This window comes from Panthera onca, chromosome A1 (assembly GCF_046562875.1).
Source record: "Panthera onca isolate mPanOnc1 chromosome A1, mPanOnc1 haplotype 2, whole genome shotgun sequence".
NCBI lineage: Eukaryota > Metazoa > Chordata > Mammalia > Carnivora > Felidae > Panthera > Panthera onca.
Genome location: NC_138339.1, coordinates 66519156 through 66527381, shown reverse-complemented (window position 1 = coordinate 66527381; position 8226 = coordinate 66519156). Strand labels below are relative to the sequence as shown.

The following is an 8226-nucleotide window of genomic DNA, read 5'->3' as shown; positions in this document are numbered from 1 at the left end:
GGGGCTGAGCTTTTTATTGTTTGGAAGACGGCTGAAGGGTGTTCCAGATGGTTTTGAGGCACATCTTATAAAAATATCCATTTAAATGTTAAACTCTAAGTCTTAAGAGAGTGTGTCTATTTACATTTTTCTGTATGACTACTGAATATATTAGTGTTTGGTGCTTTGGGTAATGATCGGGTTATTCTATGATGACATGACAGTGGGTAAGGAAGAGGAAGAGTACAAACTAGTTGGCAGCATCTTCTAGAGAGTCTGTTTTTATGATTTTTAAATACAAACACTGCATCACATGAACCCAACTGCTTCCATCTCAACTTTTATTATGATTCGTGCCATTATTACAGTAGTTTACAGTTGTATAGTAAAATCAGCGACTTTCAAAGCTGAGGACCGAAAGCCAAAGATAGCTTTCTGGTACCACCTTGTGGCTAACATATTAATACACATTTTAAGCTGATCACTAGATACATAGAGTATTAGCAAAATATGTATTTTTGGATGTATATATAATTCTGTATATAACAAATGATAGAGCTGGAAGAAATTTTACAATTACTTAAACCTCAGGTGGTAAGAACAGATTTTATTCCACAGATGCATGGACTTAATTTCTCTCTAACCTAATCTCAGTTAATTTAGGGGCCCCCTCGTCCATCCCTAGGCTTGCTTCTAAGTTCTCGGGGATTTAAAGGGTGTCAAGTCATCAGGAAGTGTGGGAAAGAGTTTCTGATCCTTGGCTGTCAAATAACATAGGTCATATCTGAGTCTTTCATTGCTTGTTCCCAGCTTCAAGACAGCTTCAGGTCTGGTATATAAGTGCTGATTCTGGATCTCTCCTGCTGCTCTACACCACACTGAGCCCCACCTGCCTAGGCACATAACACCACCATTTTTCCTGGGCTGCCTCTCTGGAGCTCCACCTGGGGAAGCAGCACATGTCATTCTGTTCTAGGATCTCCCAAACCATGCAGAGTTTGTGTTTTTTTCTCTTCTAGGACAGCAGGACTCAGGGCTCCTTTTTTAGCAACTCACAGGCATATTAGTACCTGACTTCTTCCTCTCCCAAGTATTCCTATTTCTTCCACCCCACAGCCTCTAGCAACAATTCTTCTACTCTGTTTCAATAAGTTTGACCTTTTTTTTACTACGCAGTATTTGTCTTTCTCTGTCTGGCTTATTTCACTTAGTATAATGCCCTCCAGTTTCATCCACGTTGTAGCAAATTACAGGATTTACTTCTTTTTTAAGGATGAATAATATTCTATTATATAGAGAGATAATATATGTATCACATTTTCTTGATCTATTCATCCATTGACAGGCACTTAGCTTCTTCCATACCTTGTCTATTGTGAATAATGCTGCAATCAACATGGAAGTACAGATAATGGTTCCATTTCCTTTTAATATATACCCAGAAGAGGGAAAGCTGGATCATATGGTAGTTCTATTTTTAATTCTTGAGGAGCCTCCATACTGTTTTTCCATTAAGTAACTATAAGATCCCTCTATAGAAAAGTAGCAGCCCTCTTCACAGTAGATCAATTTGTTCATGTTTGTGAAGGACACTGAGAACAGGGTAAGGTGGGCTTTGACTCCTTGAAGCCACACCGGCCTTCAGCATCAATGGCTAGTCCTCCATTTCTCAGAGGAGGGCCTGTCTCCTCACAGGCAGGAAAGCTCAAGGAGGACCATGCTCTTTGCAACTGCAGAATACTGTGTATTGGCGATGCTGGGATCTGAGACTTTCCAGCCCAAACTAATGCCATTTCCCTCATACCTTCCCCTCTGGTCTGGCCGATGGGGGTCTAGGACCTAGACCCCCAGATTTCCTCTCCTGGAAGCAGGTACATATGCTCACTGGAAGCTGAGTCCTCTAGAAACTTCTGGTCCATCAGTATGGCCCTCAGGGAAGCTTCACCATCACCTACCTCCCAGCCTCCCCAAGAGCACCAAATCTGCCTTCATCTTCAGTCCATCCACTTCACCCTCCTCTATGTTGGCAAGCTGGTGAGTGCAGCAGGCAAGAGGCTGACCGTTTCATGGGCTCAACATCTCCATCCCTGGGGTAAGAAGGGTGCAGCAGGTGGTGCCTGGATGGGGGCTGGGGAAATAAGGGGATACAGGAAGTAAGGGGATACAGAAAGTAAGCATATAGAGAGGGGATGAAGATGAGAGGGTACCCTGTGAGGGAATCACTGCGACCTAAAATCATCCCTTGTTTCCCTGCCATCCCTAGGGTAAAGACCAAGCTTCATAATGTGAAACTCAGAGCTGTTCTGTATCTCAGTGCTCCCGGGCTCTCCGTGGTCACCTCTCACCAACACAGTACTTCTAGTAACAGTCTGTCTCAAACACTTGAGTCATACCTCTATTTCTCTGAATATGTTGTCCCATCCCTTCTGTCATTTGAACATGGAACTCTATGCAGGCAAGTCCTGATCTGGTGTTCAGCACCCGGAGCAGGGCCAGTCCCTAAGTCAGTGAGTGTAAGGAACTGAACTGCCTGTTTAGGCCAACATTGGGGAATGGGAGCTGGGTTTCTGGCAAGCTCTATTCAGGCTCTATGTAGAGTCAAGGTCCCTGACCCCCACCTTCGGCTTCCCTGTTCCCCAGGTCACTCACTTGGACATGCAGTTGGGTGGACATACCAATGACTATGCAGAATTTGGGGCCAACAACAAGCTAACCTGGCAGCATCTGTGCATGCAGCAGCTGGTGGAGCAGGTGGAGTAGACGAAGCAGATCCAGAAGGAGCAGGACTACTGGAGGGTGAGGGGCTCAGCTGGCCCAGTTGGGAGGAGGGATGTGTAACCTCCCAGGGTTCCACCTCTTGAGAGAGGGGAGAGAGAGGGGAGAGAGAGTCTTCCACCTCTTGACAGAGGGGAGAAATTCAGTCTAGCCAGGCACTTTCTCCCTTCTCCCTTACCACAGGCAAGAGGAGCGCTTCTGGCAGGCCAGCAAGAGCACCAATCAGTGGGTGCCATTGTGGTCCATTCTATGGACCTTAATCCTTGTGGCCATTGGCATCTGGCAGATACAGTACCTCAACAGCTTCCTTAAAGCCAAGAAGCTTGTGTAGATGGGTCCAAGAGACCTAGCATCCACTCACTACCCTCTGCTGGTTGGCGGGAAATGGCCTGGCCTGGTCTATCTCTTGGCTTTCCCCACCGCTCCCAACCCCACAAGGTTTCCTTGCTATTTGGAGGGGAACAGAACTCATTTCTTGGCCAGCACTGGGGACAGAATGGGTTTCCAGTTGGAGATGCTTGGATAAGAGAAGATGTAGACTCCTTTGTGATTCATCATGCTAAGCAGGAAGGGGTTAAACAGGATGGATGAACTATCCCAAGAAGGAGAAATAAGAGTGAAAATAAACTGCAGACTTTCTAATCTAAACGTTTATTGCCTCCTACTCTGCAATTCATTCTGGTGTTTTCTGTGTCTAACCAGATATTAACATGAAACCCTGCATGCATTGGTGGGGGACTGATCTCAAATTGGTTGGGGTGAAGAGATGCACCCCAGAAGCCTTCACAACATGTGGAGAGCTCTTTCCAGAAAAGGCCAATTTGGGCTCATATTTTGGATAACCTGAGTGCTTGTGATGATCTTATGCCTCTCTCTGAGTTCCAGTCAGGTTCATGTGCTATTCCATTCCAATCACCCTGACTTCTGGGTTTTTCCAGGAGATCACATGAGCATGTTGGTTTTCCTACTATTTTTCAGTCAATCTGGGTCTCTATGATGTCATTGGTTAAATTTTTTCAGGAGATGTTTGCTTTTATATGGTTCTAAGTCACTGTTTCCATCATATTCAGCATGCCCTGTAACTCAATCTTTACATGTGCACACAGTTGATAACCAGGCACCCATGCCCCCATTGCTTCTGCCTGATCTCACCCACATGTTACCAAGCCTTGTGCTGGTTGCCCTTTTGGAATATAATCATCTCTTATTTGAATTTGACATTTTATGTTATAAGGAAATTCACTGGTTGGCATCTTCAACAAAATCAAGTCCAAATTGTCAAAGCCAAGGATGTCATTAAAGGGAGACTCCACATGAAGAGGGTGAGCCATGACATCCCTCACCTCCTGGCTCCTGAAATAGACTCACCTTCCCCTGGGATACTATTGAGGGATGACTGCAAACCTCGGGGATGCTGCTTATTTGTGGGTCTGGCTACAATTGGTCTCTGAAAGTATCAATGGGATTTAATTGAAGCTGGGTGGAATAGAGTGGTGGAAACCATGGGAAAGTAAACTCTGATCAGAGAATATGACCTTAGGGTCCATTTCCTTCACCTAAAGCTGAAATTGGGGTGCTCTACTCTCCACTACAGGGGAAACACAGTGACCCAGATAGGCACATTCTTGCCCACAGAGCGTGAGGTCTGACACCAAATGAGGCAGGAGGTTGAACAAGACATAAGGGTGATCATATTTCTGAGAAGGGCAGAAGCCAGGGGTGACATGACAGGAGTCTTAGTCCTCTGTCCATAGCTTTCTATGGTCAGAGAAAGCTGCTTTTTTAGAACTATGACTAATAATAGGAGTTAGCTGAAGGAAGACTATTCTGGCCAGAAGAAAGAGCACATAGAGAAGCCCTAAAGCAAGATGATTTTTCAGCAGAAACATTGCAGGCCAGAAGGAAATGGCATGATGTATTCAAAGTGCTGAAAGGGAAAAGTCTGTAGCCAAGAATACTCTATCCAGCAAGGCTATCTTCAGAATAGGAGAGGTAAAGGGTTTCCCAGACAAACGAAAGTTAAAAGAATTCATGAATACTGAAACAGCCCTACAAGAAATGTTAAGGGGGACTCTGTGAGTGGAAAACAAAAACCATAAGAGTAAGAAAAATAGGAAGCACAAAAACAGTGGAAGTAAGTGTATCTGTAAAAATCCACCAAGATGAGCACAGAATAAAAGAATGTAAAAAATGATAGCAAATATCTCAAACATAGAGGGAGTGGAGAGAAGTAAAGAATGGGTTCAAAAGTAAGTGATCAGCTTAATACAAACTGCTATATGCAGAAGATTGTATATATAAACTGAATGGTAACCACAAGTTAAAAAAAAAAAACAGTAATAGATATACAAAAAAATAAGGAGTAAGGAATCCAAGTATATCACCAAAGAAAACCAGCAAACCAGAAAAGAGAAAAAGAGAAGGATCACAGAAAAACTACAAAACAACCACAAAACAAGACACAAAACAAGTTACAAGATGGCAATAAATATATATATATCAACAATTACTTTGAATGTAAATAGACTAAATGCTCCAATCAAAAGACATAGGGTGACAAAGTAGATAAAAAAGCAAAACCCCTCTATATGCTTACTACAAGAGAATCATTTCAGATCTAAAGACACTTGCAGATCGAAAGTGAGGGGATAGAGAAACATTTATAATGCAAATGGATGTCAAAAGAAAGCTAGAGTAGCAATATTTTTATCAGACAAGAAAGACTTTAAAACAAAGTCTGTAAGAAGAGATAAAGAAAGACACTGTATAATAATAAAGGTAATAATCCAACAAGAAGATATAACAATTGTAAATATATATACACCCAACATGAAAGCACTCAAATACATAAAACAGTTAATAACAAACGTAGAGGAACTTATCCATAATAGTATAGGACTTTGACATCCCATCCAAACAGAAAATCAACAAGGAAAGAGTAGCTTTGAGTGACACACTGGACTAGATGGATTTAACAGATATATTCAGAACATTCTATCCTAAAACAGCAGAATACACATTCTTTTCAAGTGCACATGGAACATTCTCCAAAATATATCACATATTAGGCCACAAACCAAGCCTCAACAAATTCAAAAAGACTGAAGTCATACCATGCATCCACCAAGCTATGAAACTAGAAATCAACCACAAGAAAAAAATCTGGGAAGACCACAAATACATGGAGGTTAAATAACATGCTTCTAAACAATGAATGGGTCAACCAAGAAATCAAAGAACAAAAAGTACATGAAAACAAACAAAAACAAAACACAAGGGTACAAAACCTTTGGGATGCAGCAAAAGCAGTTCTAAGAGTGAAGTTTATAGCAATACAGGCTTACCACAAGAAGAAGAAATATCTCAAATAAACAACCTAACTTTACACCTAAAGGATCTAGAAAAAGAATAACAAACAAAACCCCAAACCAGCAGAAGGAATGAAATAATAAAGATTAGAGCAGAAATAAATGATATAGAAACTAAAAACCAATAGATAAATGAAACCAGGAGTTTTTTCTTTGAAAAGATCAACCAAATTGATAAACCTATAGCCATACTCATTAAAGAGAGAGAGAAAGAGAGATAAATGACTCAAATAAACAAAATCACAAATGAAAGAGGAAAAATAACAACAAACACCACAGAAATACAAGCAATCGTAAGAGAATATTATGAAAAACTATATGGCAACAAATTAGACAACCTTGAAGAAATGGATAAATTCCTAGAAACATATAACCTACCAAAACTGAAGCAGGAAGAAATAGAAAATTTGAACAGAAGGATTATCAGCAAGGAGATTGAATCAGTAATCAAAAAACTCACAAACAACAGTCCAGGACCAGATAGCTTCCCAGGTGAATTCTACCAAACATTTATTTTTTAAGTTTTTATTTATTTATTTTGAGAAAGAGAGGGAGAGAGAGAAAGAGGAGAAAGCAGGGGAGGGACAAAGAGAGAGAAAGAATCCCAAGCAGGCTCCAGAGCTGTCAGCACAGACTCTATGGAGGGCTCAAACTCACAAACCATGAGATCATGACCTGAGCCAAAACAAAGAGTCAGACGCTTAACCAACTGAACCACCCAGGCACCCCTATCAAACATTTAAAGAAGAATTAATACCTACCCTATTCAAACTATTCCAAAAATAGAATAAGGAAAACTTCCAAATTAATTCTATGAGGCCAACATCACCCTGATACCAAAACCAGATAAAGACACCACACACACACACACACACACACACACACACACACACACACACACGAGAGAGAGAGAAAGAGAACTACAGGCCAATATCTCTGATGAACATAGAGGCAAAAATCCTCAACAAAATACTAGCAAACAGAATCCAACAATACTCTAAAAAAATCATTCACCACATCAAGTGGGATTTATTCCCAGAAAGCAAGGGTGGTTCAATATTTGCAAATCAATCAACATGACATATCATATCAGTAAAAGAAAAGATAAAAACCATACGATCATTTCAATAAATGCAGAAAAAGGATTTAACAAAGTACAACCATTCATGATAAAAAAAAAAAAACCCTCCACAGTGTAGCTTTAGAGGAAACATGCCTCAACATAAAAAAAGCCATATATGAAAAACCCACAGCTAACATCATACTCAGTGAGAAAAAACTGAGAGCTTTCCTCCTAAGGTCAGGAACAAGACAAGGTCTCACTACTATTATTCAACATAGTACAGTAAGTTCTAGGGACAGCAATTAGACAACAAAAAGAAATAAAAGGTATCCAAATTGGTAAGGAAGAAATAAAACTTCCACTGTTTGCAGATGACATGATATTATATATAGAAAACCCAAGGACTCCACCAAAAAACTAGAACTGATAAATGAATTCTCAGTAAAATCACAGGATACAAAATCAATGTGCAGAAACCTGTTGCATTTCTATACACTAATAATGAAGCAGCAGAGAGAGATTAAGAAAACAATTCCATTTACAATTGCATCAAAAATAAGATACCTAAGAATAAATCCAACTAAAGAGGTAAAAGACCTTTACTCCAAAAACTATAAAACACTGATGAAAGAAGCTAAAGACAACACAAAGAAATGAAAAGACACTGCTTGTTCATGAACTGAAAGAACATTGTTAAAATGTCTATACTACACACTTAATGCAATCTCTATCAAAATACCAACAGCATTTTTCACAAAACTAGAACCAAAACATCCTAAAATTTTTATGGAATCACAAAAGACTCCAAATAGCCAAAGCAATTTTGAAAAAGAAAAGCAAAGCTGGAGGGGCATCTGGGTGGCTCAGTCAACTAGGCGTCCAACTCTTGATCTTGGCTCAGGTCATGATCTTGTGGTTCACGGGTTCAAGCCACACATTGGGCTCTGCACTGACAGTGCAGGACCTGCTTGGGATTCTGTCTCTCCTTCTCTCTGCCCTTCCCTTGCTAGTTTTCTCTCTCTCTCTCTCAAAATAAAAATA

At 40.5% G+C, this 8226-nt stretch overlaps 1 pseudogene across 1 annotated transcript in view; it reads right to left on the bottom strand.

Annotated features, from left to right (window-relative positions):
* Window positions 1-306: 306 nt before the first annotated feature.
* Window positions 307-8226, bottom strand: part of LOC132680369 (apolipoprotein C-I, basic form-like) — a 37357-nt pseudogene continuing 29437 nt past the window's right edge. The window contains exon 5 of the transcript XR_014138094.1: window positions 307-2107. The product of XR_014138094.1 is annotated as an apolipoprotein C-I, basic form-like (transcript). The remainder of the gene's footprint in view (window positions 2108-8226) is intronic.